This window comes from Protopterus annectens, chromosome 3.part0, assembly GCF_019279795.1.
Source record: "Protopterus annectens isolate FY-2018-M chromosome 3.part0, PAN1.0, whole genome shotgun sequence".
In the NCBI taxonomy this organism is placed as follows: Eukaryota; Metazoa; Chordata; order Ceratodontiformes; family Protopteridae; genus Protopterus; species Protopterus annectens.
This window is the reverse complement of record NC_056731.1, coordinates 209,938,075-209,952,763: the sequence shown is the minus strand read 5'-3', so window position 1 is coordinate 209,952,763 and position 14,689 is coordinate 209,938,075.

The window sequence follows — 14,689 nt, the reverse complement described above, 5'->3', positions numbered from 1 at the left end:
CTTCTTTTATATTGCATGGATCTCTATGGACAGTCTTAATTACTGTGTTCATTTGTTTTATCAAACTTCTAACTTTTTGGGCTTTATTGACCTTCTACTGTCTATTTCTTTCTTTGATCTTAATATATCTATCCATCTGTACCAAATCAAGCAACTCTTCTCTTAGCTCATTTTCTTCTAAACTGAGGACACCTTTTTTGTTTTGCATTTCCTGTGGGTATTCTATAGAAAGTTCTATAGCATCTTCCTGTGGCACATTCTCTTCAATTTCATCCTGTGCCATCCGTTGCTCTGTCATATGGGAACTCACTGGCCTATCACTCCTCAACATTGACTACATTAGAGTTTCCACAGTTTCTTGTTACTTCTTTTGCTGTCCAGCTTCAAGTGAACATTTATACTGGTTTCCCATGGAAGGCTCTAAAATATCTTCATATGGCATCTAACCAATTGTTTCCTGTTCCACTGGTTTCCCCTTAATTTGGTGTCCATTGCTCTGTCCTGTTGTGGTGCTTTCTGAATTAGATTTTTTACACTGAATCCTCCACTTTGCAGGTACTCCATAACGTCAGTTTCTATTTCTTTAACTTCTCCATTACTAATGTCCTTTTCTGCTTTTTCTCTTTGTCTTCTTATTTTTTATATTGTAAAGTTTTCCATGTCTGGCTTCCTTTGCTTGTATTTCTCTTCAAATAAGTTTGGTGTTGCTCTTTTTGTATTGATTAGTTTTGCTATCTCCTTTGCATAGATATTACACAATATTAAATCTCTTTTTCTTTCCCATGTCTATATTTCTTCTTCAAATGTCTCCTGATCTTCCTGTTTCTCCTTACTCTGGGGACTCATTCCATCATGCTGTGATGTAACCAGTGTTAGACCTTCTAAACCAAATCCTTCACTTCGCAGGCACTCCATAACTTCAACTTCTATTTTTTTTTAATTTCTACTTTACTAATCTTTTTTTCTACATTCCCTCTTTGTGATATTATTTTTTATTGTGAAATGTTCCTTATCTAGATGTCTTTGCCTGTATTTCTCTTTGAATATCTTTGGGGCTCCCTTCTTTATATTCATTAATTTGGCTTTCACATTTGCATAAATATTGCACCATATCAAATCTCTCTTTCTTTCCCATGTACATATTTCTTTTTTATGCGGTAGCGTTGTTGCGCACACAGAGACGCTGCCCTGCGTTCGATTCTCAGTTAAAGCGCGTCTACTGTGTGGCGACGACGTGAATGGCCTTCTGAAAGGTTGTGTGCTGCTAGGCCAAGCCAGCATGTAATGTAAAACTCTACTCAATATCAATCAGAGTTCGGACGTATTGTGGCTTGGCCCGGAAAAAAAAACAAGACACACACACACACACACTTTTCAAAAATCTCTAGGTTTTGTTGTTCCGATGCTTCTTTTTCCAAACAGATCAAAGTCTCTTGGTCTATATACTGTTTTTCATAAATCTGTAGTATTAATGAACATACATTTTTATTTGAGGCTTCTAACAGTTTTTCTTGTGGAAGTATTTTTATTTCCTTTAATTTCTGTCTTAATCATTTTGTATATTGTGTGTCTGGAAATTCTTGGCTTTTCGCATAATAGTAACAATACATAATTTCCTTCTTATCCTCAATAGTCCACTCTATCATATTTATGGCTCTTCTTTGGCCTATCAGTTTGTGTGATTTTTGTGGACTGCTACTTCCTTCTACAACTGGGGGGGGGCATCCTCCCCCTGGACCTGGCCTGGCCCATTGTTGGAATGTTTCTGTATTTTGAGGATTCTACACAGTCATTTTTTCCAGTCCTGGCACCAGTGCACCTACCAGGATTGGACAATTTTTTATCCTGGGTCTTGTGTATCCACCCATCTTTTTTAGTTTTTGACCTACTTCTGTTCACAATATATGCTGTATAAATACAGTATATATATATATATATATATATCAGTGCCGTCATGGTGAGATTTTGTGAAAAACAGGGTCTACCTCATGAAGGCACTCACCAAGTCTTGAGGATGAATTCAGTCTCAGCAGCTCTACTCTCCTTTGCTTGCTGACTTATCATCTCTCCATTCAGACCCCAACTGCTTGCATGGTGTAACAGATGCTGTCACAGGCCTTAACCCAAACTGCGTACATGATGTAACAGATGCTGTCACAGTTAATAGAAAGAAACAACAACATATCAAAACAGTCAGGATCAAATGCAGAGAACCTGGGGTAAGAGATTTGGCAGAAAATACAGAGAATAATTCCGAAGTGTCTGTGCATCACTCTTGAAGGTATATTAAAGGGAAGAAAACCAGTTTGCTGTGAGAAAAACTTCCTGTATGAGTAGTGTTTTTTTTCTTCTTCTTTTCTGATGAGACTACAAAGGAAGCACCATGGCTGTCACAGCCCTCATCATTCTGAATTGTCTGACTGCAATATGGATTAACAGAATTAATGCTTCCTTGCATATTGTAACAAGTACATGGTTAGTGTATTATCACAGACTATTCATAGATGTAATACAAGACTCAGTATCTCAGATGAAGTACTAGAGATGGATGGATTTGAAGCCTTGTGTTTTGAATGCAGTTGTGCAATGTCCTATTGTTTCATAAACTGCAGTTGATTGAAATGTACTTTCACTGAAGAAAATCATTGCATTTGGGATTTCCATGAGGTTTATCAGTGTCAGAACTTATTATATGAAATGTGTGATGCCTTCTTCCCACACAGATAAAAATCAAAAACTGAGTCAATTTATTTGCGTCTGTTGATTCATTTTTTAACAAACAGAAGTACATCAACTGAAAGAAACTGTCATGAACAGTTACTGGAATCTAGAAAACATCATGTGAGATGTGTTATAAAAACTTCAGAGGAATTGCATAATTGCTGATGTTTTGATTGTGAAACATAGCATTTGAGGTGATGGCAGCATTACTTAAGGTACGTATCTTTGCAGCAGGTTCCCATATACTGCTGGATTGGACAGGCGGTACAAGTGAGTCATTGGAAGCTGCTGAAAATCGCAACAGCAAGCATAGTAGAAGTGCAGAACAAGTATCCTAGCATAATAAACTACTGCAGGGTGACTTTGGCTTAAGAGTGTTTTTGAGTTGTGAACTCTGAAAAGAGCAGTTTGTACAAACTAGTTTGGGGAAGCATGATAAAGGGAACTGAGGTCTTGTGACAGGAGCTGCAAAAGACAGTAAAAACAAACAAACAGATATGTTTAATGTTAAATACTGAATTGCATTGCACTGGTAGTATTATAATAAGGCTCAATGGAGTAAGGGGGTGGCAGCTTTTTGAAGTAGGAGATGACTAGAAGAACAATGTCTCATGCATAGTGAATTTGCAGCCATAGACAATAACTGAACTATTTCTTGCGCCAATATTTGGGTGCTAGCATTCATTGCTGAACATTTTACCCCATTGTATGTGCTTTCAAGTATTATTTAAATAAAGGGCAAGATACAACAATGTGGTCTTGATTGCTTGACATGCACTATTCTGTGATACACGATAATGAAAAGCTATAGGTAAATATAAGCAAGATAATTCACTTTATTCTACATGTCTGCAAATACTATCACCTTTAGCATGTGAATGTTACAGTACTGAGGAATCCTTAGCACTTGGAGGCTGTGTTCATTTTACTTGCAAATGCAGCTGAGTAAAAAAAAAGGTCAAGGGTGCCAACAAACAGTATTATGCTTTTCATTTTTTGGTAATTACTTTTGCCTGATAAGCAGAGGAATGATGGCCAGATATACACAATAGGAATATTTCACTTTATTTTACATAATTGAAAATATCATTTGGGAACAGTAAAATAAAATGTGTTGTTGCTGTATCAATTATCCACCTCTAATTTGCTTGTAAATAATGGTTATCATAGAGAAATAAAATACAGTGACCTTGTCTTGATTGAAAAGTGTTATTCCATAATGCCCTGTACTGAGGAGTATCCAAATAAAACCAAGATGAATATTTTGTTTTAACTTATTTGCTGATATCATTGGGCACTGTTTAATGAGGATGCAGATAAAGCAATGTGGTCTTGATTGTTTAACACACTCTGTTTTGCGAAATCCAGCTAGTGAGAAAGTATAACCAAAAGTCGTTAGCATAGTATTTCACTTTAATTTACATGTTTACGTGTAGCATTTGGGCACAGATCTTGACTGTTCAGTACTATTCTATGCTTCCCAAACTAATAAGTAAAAGCCAACTACAAGACAATATTCTACTCTATTTGACACATCTGGTAGTCTGGGAAACCTGATAATGAGAAATAAAATCCAAATGTAAACAAGAATAACATTTCACTTTATTTTACAAGTTTGTAGATGTAATTTCGTGTACTGGTCTTCATTGTTTGCAAAAGTTATCTTGTAATACCTGGCTGTAGGAAATAAAAGTGAAGGTATGAAGTTTATTTTTACATGATTGTGGATATAATATGTTATACAGTTTAAAGAGGAAGCAAGATAGAGCAACGTGGTCTTTACTGGCACATGCTATTCTGTGATGCCAAATATGGAGATGTAATAGCCAAATATAGCCAATAGGAATATAGTGTTTATTTTACTTTCTGGATATATCATGCACTACCAGTGTATGGATGCTACAATCCTGTGAAAAACGTTAACAATTCAGTGGCTATATTTATTCTGCCAATGACTATTTAACTTTATTTTGGGTGACTGCAAATATCATTTGGCACAATATTATCACACAGATGTTCATGTACTATGGAAAATATCAGCATCTGGAAGCAATATTAGTTCTGCAAAACAGATGTGGCTAAAATGATTACCTTGACAAATAACATGCACCATTATGCTCCTGACATTTCTACAAGGGATATTTGTTTGAAAAATAATAGTGAAGAAGAATAGTCAAACATAAGGAACAGGAATACTTACTTTATTTTACACAATTATAACCATCACTGGATCTAAGTGAAGTACAGCGTATAGAAACAGCTTTAGTCCTCCCACAGCATTATGTTTTTCAAAAATAATTTCACATGGAAGCATTGTGGTCTGATTACTTGACAAGTGCTATTCTATGATCCACAAAAAGTTCGCAGGAATCACCAAATAAGGGCTTGCACCAAGAAAATATAAAATAAAATATTTATTGAAATCCACAACCAAAGTCACAGCCAAAACCTGTGACTTTGGTTGTGGATTTCAATAAATATTTTATTTTATATTTTCTTGGTGCGAGCCCTTATTTGGTGATTCCTGCAAACTTTTTGTGGTTTGTGGTGATTGTTCAGTTCGCATTCATCTCCTTTTTATGGTTGCTATTCTATGACACCAAAGCACAGTACCAAGTAAAATAAAATAAAACAAATAATAAAAAGGTGATCAGTATCATACAGAATTCATAAACACCAGCTCATTGCACTAAGCTCATGTGTGTTATGGGCAGCTTCAAGAGAGGATTTTGTGATTCAAGATATAACTATGCACATTATGGCCAGATGCAAAATAAAGGTTAGCAGCAGAATATGCTAATGGACATATAATTAGTTGTGTTGTGTGCTACTGAAGCAAAACACATGGTAGGGCAATGCAGAAATGTATGAAATGACTGCAAACACATCATGATCCCTTTAGCTCATAATTCTAACACATCCTAGAATGCAGCCACAGGAGAACTTAAAAAAAGTTAGGGGTTGTCACAGCCATTATCAACCTGCATCTGCAACAAGCTCTCATGCAAGGTGCTACTGATTCCAGACCATGGCAAAGAAGGTATGAGGTATTCTGACCAATTTGACCTATCGTGTACTACATAAAATTGAAATACTAGAGTGCTATAGGGTTAACAGAGATACTAAAGAGGAAATAGTTGACATTTGTCATCCTCACCTGAGGCCCCCATGAGAATCATGAAGAACCCATCCCAGTGGAAACTAAGGTATATAAGTATGTGTAGTTTTATGAATACTGGTCACAGATACTTTTCAGTGACCTGCAGGGGACTCAGTGGGGGTTATACAGATGTCTGACTCAAGAATACTCCACCAGTTCCTCAATGCAATGCTGTAGCATGTTGCAGACCAAATCTGAGCTATAATCATGCATAATGTCTATGCCATAACACATCTCCCTGAGGTATTGGGGGCCGTAGACTGCACTGACATTGAAATAAAAGCCCTGCCTGGTGAATTGGGAAGGAGGTATGTGAACAGAAAAGGATATCACTCCATCAATTGTCAGGTAGTCTGTAATTTACTAGGTATCATCTATAATATGTATGCAGGTAAGGGTAACCCTGGCAGTTTATATCACTACCACATATGGCACACCTGTGACTTGCACCTAAGGTTTTCAAGGGGAAACCACCAACAAGAACATCTAGTAGGGGATGCAGGATATGGACCAAAACCTTGGTTCATGATTCCTATGAGAATCCCATAAAACCCAAGTGAACAAGGTTACAACACTGCAGACACACAGCCTGAAAATATCACAGAGCTTATGTCTAGTCTGCTCAAATTATGGTTCTATGTTCTACTGTCTCAATACATCTGGAGGATGACCACATCACCTCTGCAAAAATACTGTTTCATCATGGCCAAGTCCAGCTGACACAGATGAGGGGTCAGCTGGAGAACCTGCAGTTGGAGATGATTATGGCAGATGGAGGAGTGCACAACATGCTATGTTACAGGATAAGAGACAGTGAATTTCACAAGTGCGTACTGCTTTACCACACAAAAGAGCTAAGCAGATACAAACAATAACATCGATGCATACAACAAAACTAGGCTTTCCTTACCCATGCAATGACTGGCTACTGTGATCATCAGGTAAAGGCAACCCCAGGCTACAACTTTCTTAACAGCAGTAACAAAGGTGAGTGATGAACCTGAAATGAGCAAATTGTAGCAGTACATAAACAGAAGTAAGAATTAAGTAAAATCCAGTGATTATCTATGCAGGAATAGGTTCATAGGTTCATAGGTTGATACTAGGCTATCTGCCCTAGGGCATTTACAAGCCTAGCCAGAGTGTATTTGGCTTTCACCACCCTTTTTAGATTAGTTGACTGTGCCTTTGTATAGTAGGTCACAGAAGATAGCCCATTTAAGGTTAGTTTTCCGTGCCTCTGTCTAGCAGTAACACAGAAGAGATCCCAGGGGTAAATTTACGATCTCCCATCCAAACGTCAAGATTCTTCATGAAGAGGGTCATTGAGGGGCTCTGTCTAACATGGATTGGGATTTTGTTCAAGAGTGAGGGGAGCCTCTGGGATATGAATCTGTCCCTCCAGCATGTTCTATTTATTTCTGTGCTGAGGTTTAAGTCACTGGAGCATGTAGCTCTGATGGATTTGGATTTCTTGAGGTGGAGCATGTCCATTAATTCTGGGTTGGACATGGCTTTATACGTCAGGCACAGGTCACCTCTGAGTAGGCAGTAAGCAACTGAGTAGAGCTGGAGTTTCTTTAGCCTAACTGCATAGGGCATCTGTTTGAGTCCCTTGATCCTCTTGGTGAGGTACTTTTGGGGTCTTTCTAGTTGTAGCAGGTGTCGGGTAAGGTACATCCCAAATGGGGCATTGTATTCAATTATGGGCCTGATGAGTGATGAGTAGAGGGGCACAATGACCTCTCTTGATATAGATGTGAACCCCTTTGTGATAAGGTGGGCTATATAGAATGTTTTTCTAACCACTTTGTCAATGTGATTGTCAAAGGAGAGATTGCAATCTACTTGGGTCCCCAAATCCCTAATTACTTCTTCCATCCTTAATGGATTGCCACCTATGTGGTTTTGTGGGCACTTTGTTTTTCCCAAAAGGGATGACTATGCACTTTTTGGCATTTAGCTTTAGGCCATGGCTCTGGCACCAGTTATCCATCTCTGTGAGACCTTTTTGGAGGATGCTTGTGTCAGCCGGTGAGTCGATTATGGCCCCCAGTTTGCAGTCATCTGCAAACTTTGTCAGCCATAGTCCTCCTGTGTTAGCCTGTACCTCAGAGAAATATATACCAAACAAGAGAGGTCCCAGGACTGAGCCTTGTGGGACGCCACTTGTAACTGGTTTAGAGTCTGACATGGCACCTGCAATTCTGACCATGTGGGTTCTATCCCTAAGGCAGTTTGCAACCTGTCTTGTGACATAGGGGTTGATATTTAAGTTGGTGAGCTTATTTATAATGCCCGAGTGGGGTATTGTGTTGAAGGCTTTTGCAAGGTCAAGGTAGGCTGTGTGGACTACCTTCCCTTCGTCTATGGCCTTGGTGACTGTTTCAAAGAAATCGACCAGGTTCAAGAGGCAAGATCTGCCCTTAACAAAGCCGAATTGGGTAGGATCCAGTGTTTGGAGGTTTCCAATGTCTTTGATTATGAGTTCCATGATGATACGCTCCATAGCTTTGCAGACCAGGTTAGTTGGGCTTATAGGGCGATAGTTTCCGGGGTCTGTTGTGGCACCACCTTTAGGGAGTGGGACCACTGTTGCTGTACACCATTCTTTGGGTACATATCCTGTTGTAAGGCTGAGACTGAATAGTGATTTTAAGTGAGGGTTCAGTTCTTCTTGGAGCTCATGTAAAACGTAGCCCGGGACACTGTCCGGTCTCATTGATGCTGTGTTTTTTGCTTTGGAGAGGGCAGCTCTCACCTGTACATCTGTGATGTCAGGGAGGCTACACTCTGTTGGGATAGTCATTTGCCCATTTGGGGGGGAAGGGGGGGTTTGCACTGAACCTGTCTGCCAGGATGTTGGCAATGTCTGTGGGTTCAGTGTATTTTTTATCATTTTGCACTAACTCAGAGCATATCTGGGAGTTTCCACCCAGGTTTCTGACATAACAAAAGAAGGCCTTGTGATTATCTTTAGCGTCTTCTGCAATTTTTCTTTCAAAGCTAGCCTTAGATGATTTTATGAGGGATCATAGTTTCTTGCTAGTACTGATTAGAGTTGCCTTCCCTTTCAGGGATTTTGCTCTATCATGTAGTAGCTTCCTCCTTCTGTTGTACAGCTTATTTATGGCAGGGGTCCACCAGACAGGTCTCCTGCCCTTGGAGGAGTGTGTCTTGGTTTTATTTGGGATAGCACGATCCATGCATTCCTGTAGGTATCCATAGAATGCGTTTGTAAAGGATTCTGTGGTTTGGGCCGTATTTTCAACGGATGACTGATATATGCAGCAAATTCAGACAAAACCAATTATTATGCATTCAAATGGAACACAAACATTTATTACTTTCATATGTAATATGCTGCCACCCTGGGCATCAAACATAAGTAGACCTATATCAAACAACCTCACAGGGGCTAGAGCAATGTCTGCTTCGTCTGCAAATGGAGAAGATCAAGATAGCTATGCAACCATATGACTGCAGAAGGAAAGATTATTTAAGACACAAAATGACACTTTGCAATCACACAGCACAAAGAAAAAAAAACTTATTTGCCAAAACATTCAGTGTTCATCTCACATCATAATGATTACTGCTGTAGTAGCCTTAGCTATATGTGTTATAGCCTGTAAAGCATGTAACAGCCATCCAGCTTCCAAAGCTTCATAGAACCTTTCATTTGACAACATTGTCAGTCAGTTTGAGCTGAGTTGACTGAAACAAAAGGTTTGGGTGACAATCCCTTTAGAATTTTCCGGACACCAAAGAGTATGCATCTCTGAGGTGTTTGAGGATTGACTGTCAGCAAGTGCTGTTCCTTTGCTTGGCAGATACGTTCCCTTTGGAGAAAACCTTCCATTAAAAAAAATGTTTGTTTAATACTTTCCTGTTCAGGAAAGTTATTTTAAAACTTGGAGTTTGTGTTTTAACAGAATGTTAAGAGACAGTATTTTACTTTTTAGTGATAGAGAGATTTTTCCTATCAGTTTAAACCTTCTTTAGAGTAATTGAAAACCATTTCTTCTGTGAAGAATTTGTGTTTATTTTAATTTTTGGAGGTGGCTAAGTGTTTTAAAGTGTGTTTTATGGAGTTTTTGTGTGAAAAAGTGACTTTTATTTTTTACTGGCTTTTACTGCTTATTTATCTAGAGAAAGAGGCACCATTTTTGGGTTGTTCATGGAATAAACTACCAGTCTCACTGCTGGTCCTTCTTCCAGCCACAAAATGAAAAAGAAAATGAAAAATTTAAGTAAACAGCCTTTGCCACCACTGGAGGTGGGTGACTCTGCTGTGGCCATTATTTGTGCCTCAGACCACTTATCTTTTAGGTTCTAGGTTCATAGGTGTTTACTAGGCTAATGACCACAAGGGTCGTTTTAAGCCTAGCCATGCACCCCAAATCTCTGACAAGTTCTGGTACCCTTGATAAGTGTAAGCAGGGATTTGGCAGCTGAAACATTTTCAAGCAGGGACCTGAGAAATGAACCATTTGCAGGTTGCCTGTGTCCATTAGATACATAGGTGCCAAACCAGGGATGAATTTCCTGTTCCCCATCCAATTGTCCAAGTTACAATTGAATTGGGTTAGGAAGGAATTCTGCATCACATGTCTGGGAAGCCTATTCCAGAGATGGGGTAGTCTCTGAGATACATACCTGTCTCTCCAGCAGGTCCTATTTATATCACATGCAAGGTTTAAGTCTTTTGAATGGGTAGTTCTGGTACTGCTTGCTTTGTGGATATGCAGGAGATCCATCAGAAGTACTAATCTAAAGTGGCTGTAGGTGCTACCCCTGAATACTTTGGTGTATCACTTACAGCCACTTTGGACCAGGGGTTAGCCATGATCTCTGCAGCTGTTGAAGGCAACTTCACTGCTGCAGTAGCCTTAGCTATATGGATTACATCCTGTTAAGGATAAAACAGCCAGCCAGCTTCTAAAGCTTCAGAGCACCTTCCATTTACCCAGACTGTCATTGATCTTGAGCCAAGTTGACTGAAATGAAAGGTGTGGGTGACAAGCCCTTCAGAGTTTTCCTACAGTCCTGGGAGAGGGATCAGGGAAAATATCCCTGTTTTGCCAGAATATTGTAGGGAAGCTGCTGCTGCCACAGTTGGCCCCATTTTTCCTGTCCAAGAAAAAAAAAAAAAAACCCCCAGAAAACTAAACAAGTATCTACTCATCCCCGATTCCCTTCAGTGGGAATAGTTTACTGGGTCTGGCTAAGGATTTCATGCAAGCTATTAATCTTCTTTATAAAGTAGCTCCTGGTGTAAGAAAGGATTCCTATTTTCCTGAAGAGATGCAAGATTCTGCATCTGGGCAGGAAAATAAAGGGACAGATGCAGGGTTTTCTCCTCAGATTTCTGATTCAGATCCAGAGGAGAGCTCAGTTTTTGATTTTCCCAGACTCTCTTTTTCTGAGAGTGTTACCATAATGTGCTTGTGTTTTCAATGGGAGAACACTGAGATTTTTCAGTGAATGAGAGAATACTATGAGCTGTTACAGAAGGATTTTACAGAGCTTTCACCAATTCATCCAGTTCTGTCAACTTTAAAGGATTTGTGTGTCAATGCCTGTAATTTTCCTGATAGTGAGCCAGCTACCCCTAATGATACAGATAGAATGTATAAAGTTACTTTTTAGGTTTTTATACACTCTTCCCAAACCTGACCTAGCAGCTATAGCTTTAGTTAATAATACTTCTGCTAAATATTTAGTTAATTCCAATTCTACTCTTTCTGATATGGATAGGAAGATTATTAATAAGTATGTGAAAATGGTATGTTTCTGCAATTTTCTTTTCAGAATTTTGAATTGCCAGGCTCATGTGTTACAGTTTATTTTGAGTAATTGTAGTGGCGTGACAATTTTTTTGTCTGTAGTTTCTTCTTGTGAGGAAAATCTGCTTAATATAATTTCAATTGTACAAAGCACTATCCATTGTTTATAGTGTGTGTGCATGACACAGTTGATAACTATTTCAGGACTATGGCCACTGGGATTATATTGAGGAGGTTTGCCTAGATGCATTCTCAGAATCTCCCAGATCATGTTAAAAATGTGATTTTACATTCTCCTTTGGATAGAGATTTAGTTTTTGGTTCCTTTGCTGCAAAAATGATCAAACATTATGATGAAAGGGGTAATTTGATACAAGAAATATCTAAGATTTTCAGCACTCTTTTCCAAATTGTCTAAGAGATTCTCAAACCCGTCATCCAATTTTGGCAAGAAAAAAAACAAACAAACAAAAAAAAAAAACAAATTAAGCAATCTCAACAAAATGCAAGTAAAGAGATGCTTAAGAAGAAACTGAAGGGGGTTCCAAAGAAAATTTCAGGAACAATCCGAAATCAAGGACATTTCAACAAGTCTATTCAGGAGACCTTTCAACCCCCAGAAGCCCCCTTTCCCTTTCAGAAAGTCTGAATCTCCACTTTTCTTTTTGGCAACAGGTAATTTCAAACAAATAGGTTCTGTAGATCATTCATCAAGGTTACAGATGGCAGTGGGAGGAGATTCCTCCTTTCCAGGTGGTAATTCTTCATCTACCAGACCAGATTCTTTTACTTCCACCTGTCCTTCATCACATGCTGTCTCAGTAGTGATAGAACAAATTCCTTCTCCTCAGGCGTAGAAAATATTTATTCAAGGACGTTTTAATGGCAGAGAAAGAAAATGCTTGGAGACCAGCTCTGGATCTTATTTTCCTAAACCTGCTTGTGATACTGTCCAATTTCAAAATGATGTCACTTCACAATCTGTTGCCTCTTTTTCCTTGTACAAGCTTCCTAGTAACACTAGATTTAAAAGATGCATATCATTGCATCCCTATTCATCCAAACTTCAGGTGTTTCTTAATGTTCTTGTTTGTTTGTATCATGTCAGTTCTGTCTTACCCTTTGGACTATCAACGTCTGAAAGAGTGTTCATCACGTGTCTATCTCCAGTTATAGCACATTACAGACTAAAGAGTATCCATGTTTCTCAATATTTAGACAACCTGCTTATCTTTGCAGAGTCTATTTCAAAGTATTAGGAATCTTACTCTTGGGTGAGAGATCTCTTACACAAGTTAGGATTGCAAAAGAACATTCAAAAGTATTTTTGACTCCTTCACAGAAGATTGTGATCCTGCAGTGTTAGCTAGACACTTCAGTTCAAAAACCTTTTCTAATACAGGAAAAATAGATCTATACCTAGAATTATTTCTAATGTTTTCCGCTCACACTTTGGTTGTTGAGATGGAATACCTTAGGATTTTTAGTCTCATGGGCAGAAGCATAGCTGTCTCATCCAGTGCCATGTGCTGGTCCCACAAACTAACACCCTGTCATCTCATTTCTTCATGTGAAGAGCAAACAAACAAAAAACATTCCTCCTACTGCTACACCAAACAGGTGGCCATATATATATATATATATATATATATATATATATATATATATATATATATATATATATATGTCATGATACCCGCCCACCCTAGCCATCAGGTCCTATCTCTGTACCATGCCCCCTACCCTCCTTCTTCACATTTTAGTAAAAAAAAAAAATTTAAACTGTAGCAACCACTTGCTACAAATGTAGTAGTTGCTACAGTTTATATCTTGGATGGACAGCTATGGCACTCAGGATTTAGTTAAAAAAAACTTTTGCTCTTCAAATTGTAACAAACTATTTGCTACAAATGTAGCAAACAGTTGCCATAGTTTATACCCTGCATGGATCACTATAGTGGCTCAGCTTTTAGTTAAAAAAAACAATATTTTTCTCTTTAAATTGTAGAAAAATGCTCACTACAAATGTAGTGAGCAGTTGCTTCAGTTTATACTCTGCACAGAGAACTACAGTACTCAGGTTTTAGTTAAGGATAACATTTTACTTACTTTTAAACTGTAGAAAACTGCTTGCTACAACCACACACAGAGAGCTATAATGGTCAGGTTTGACTGCTTATGCAATACCACAACTGTTTGCTACGTTTGTTGCAATTGGGAAGATGGATGGCTGAACATGCCCCCTAATACTTTGCAATCAAGACAGTTGCACCCTCCATGCCCTAACTGCACTACTGCTCATGGTATCAATAATTCTCTTGATACCCTTGGGAAGAGTCCACGAGTAAAAAATACAATGGTATCTGAAGTCTCTTTGATCACAGCACCAACATTCTTTATCTTTTCAAATCCTAGTGATGGAGTTTACCAGAAGAGAAACCACTTGGTGAAGACAGCAAATATCTATAAATGCTGGTCTCCTCTTTTTTCTTCCTGGTCAAAAGCAGTCAGCCACCTCAGACCCCTTGGACTTTGCATGCAAGCATTTTCAGGAGGAATAAAAGTGCAAGGTGTGTGGGACACCAAAGATACCAAGGACAGATGCAAGCATATAAATATAAAAGAGATGCTTGCCCTGATCAATGCACTTGACGTTCTGTAATATCTTTGGTCTCAGAGACCTCTTTGAATTGTTAGACAATACCATAGTTGTGGTACATAAACAATCAAGGAGGAATCTGGCAAACCCTTTTTGCAGACTAGCCATGTTAGCTTTGGATATAGCATCACAGCACAATCTCACTCTGCAGGCATCCGACATGCTGAGCAGGACAAGGGCAGACCCTCATGAGTGGAAATTAGATCAGGGGATTTACAAAGATTTGATCCAGCTGCAAGGAGATCCTCAAGTTGACCTATTTACCTTCTCTCTCAATAATAAAATGACACGATTCTGTTCCAAGACTCCATGCAAGAAGGCCTGGAAGATAAATATTTTTCTTTTCCTTGGACAGGAATG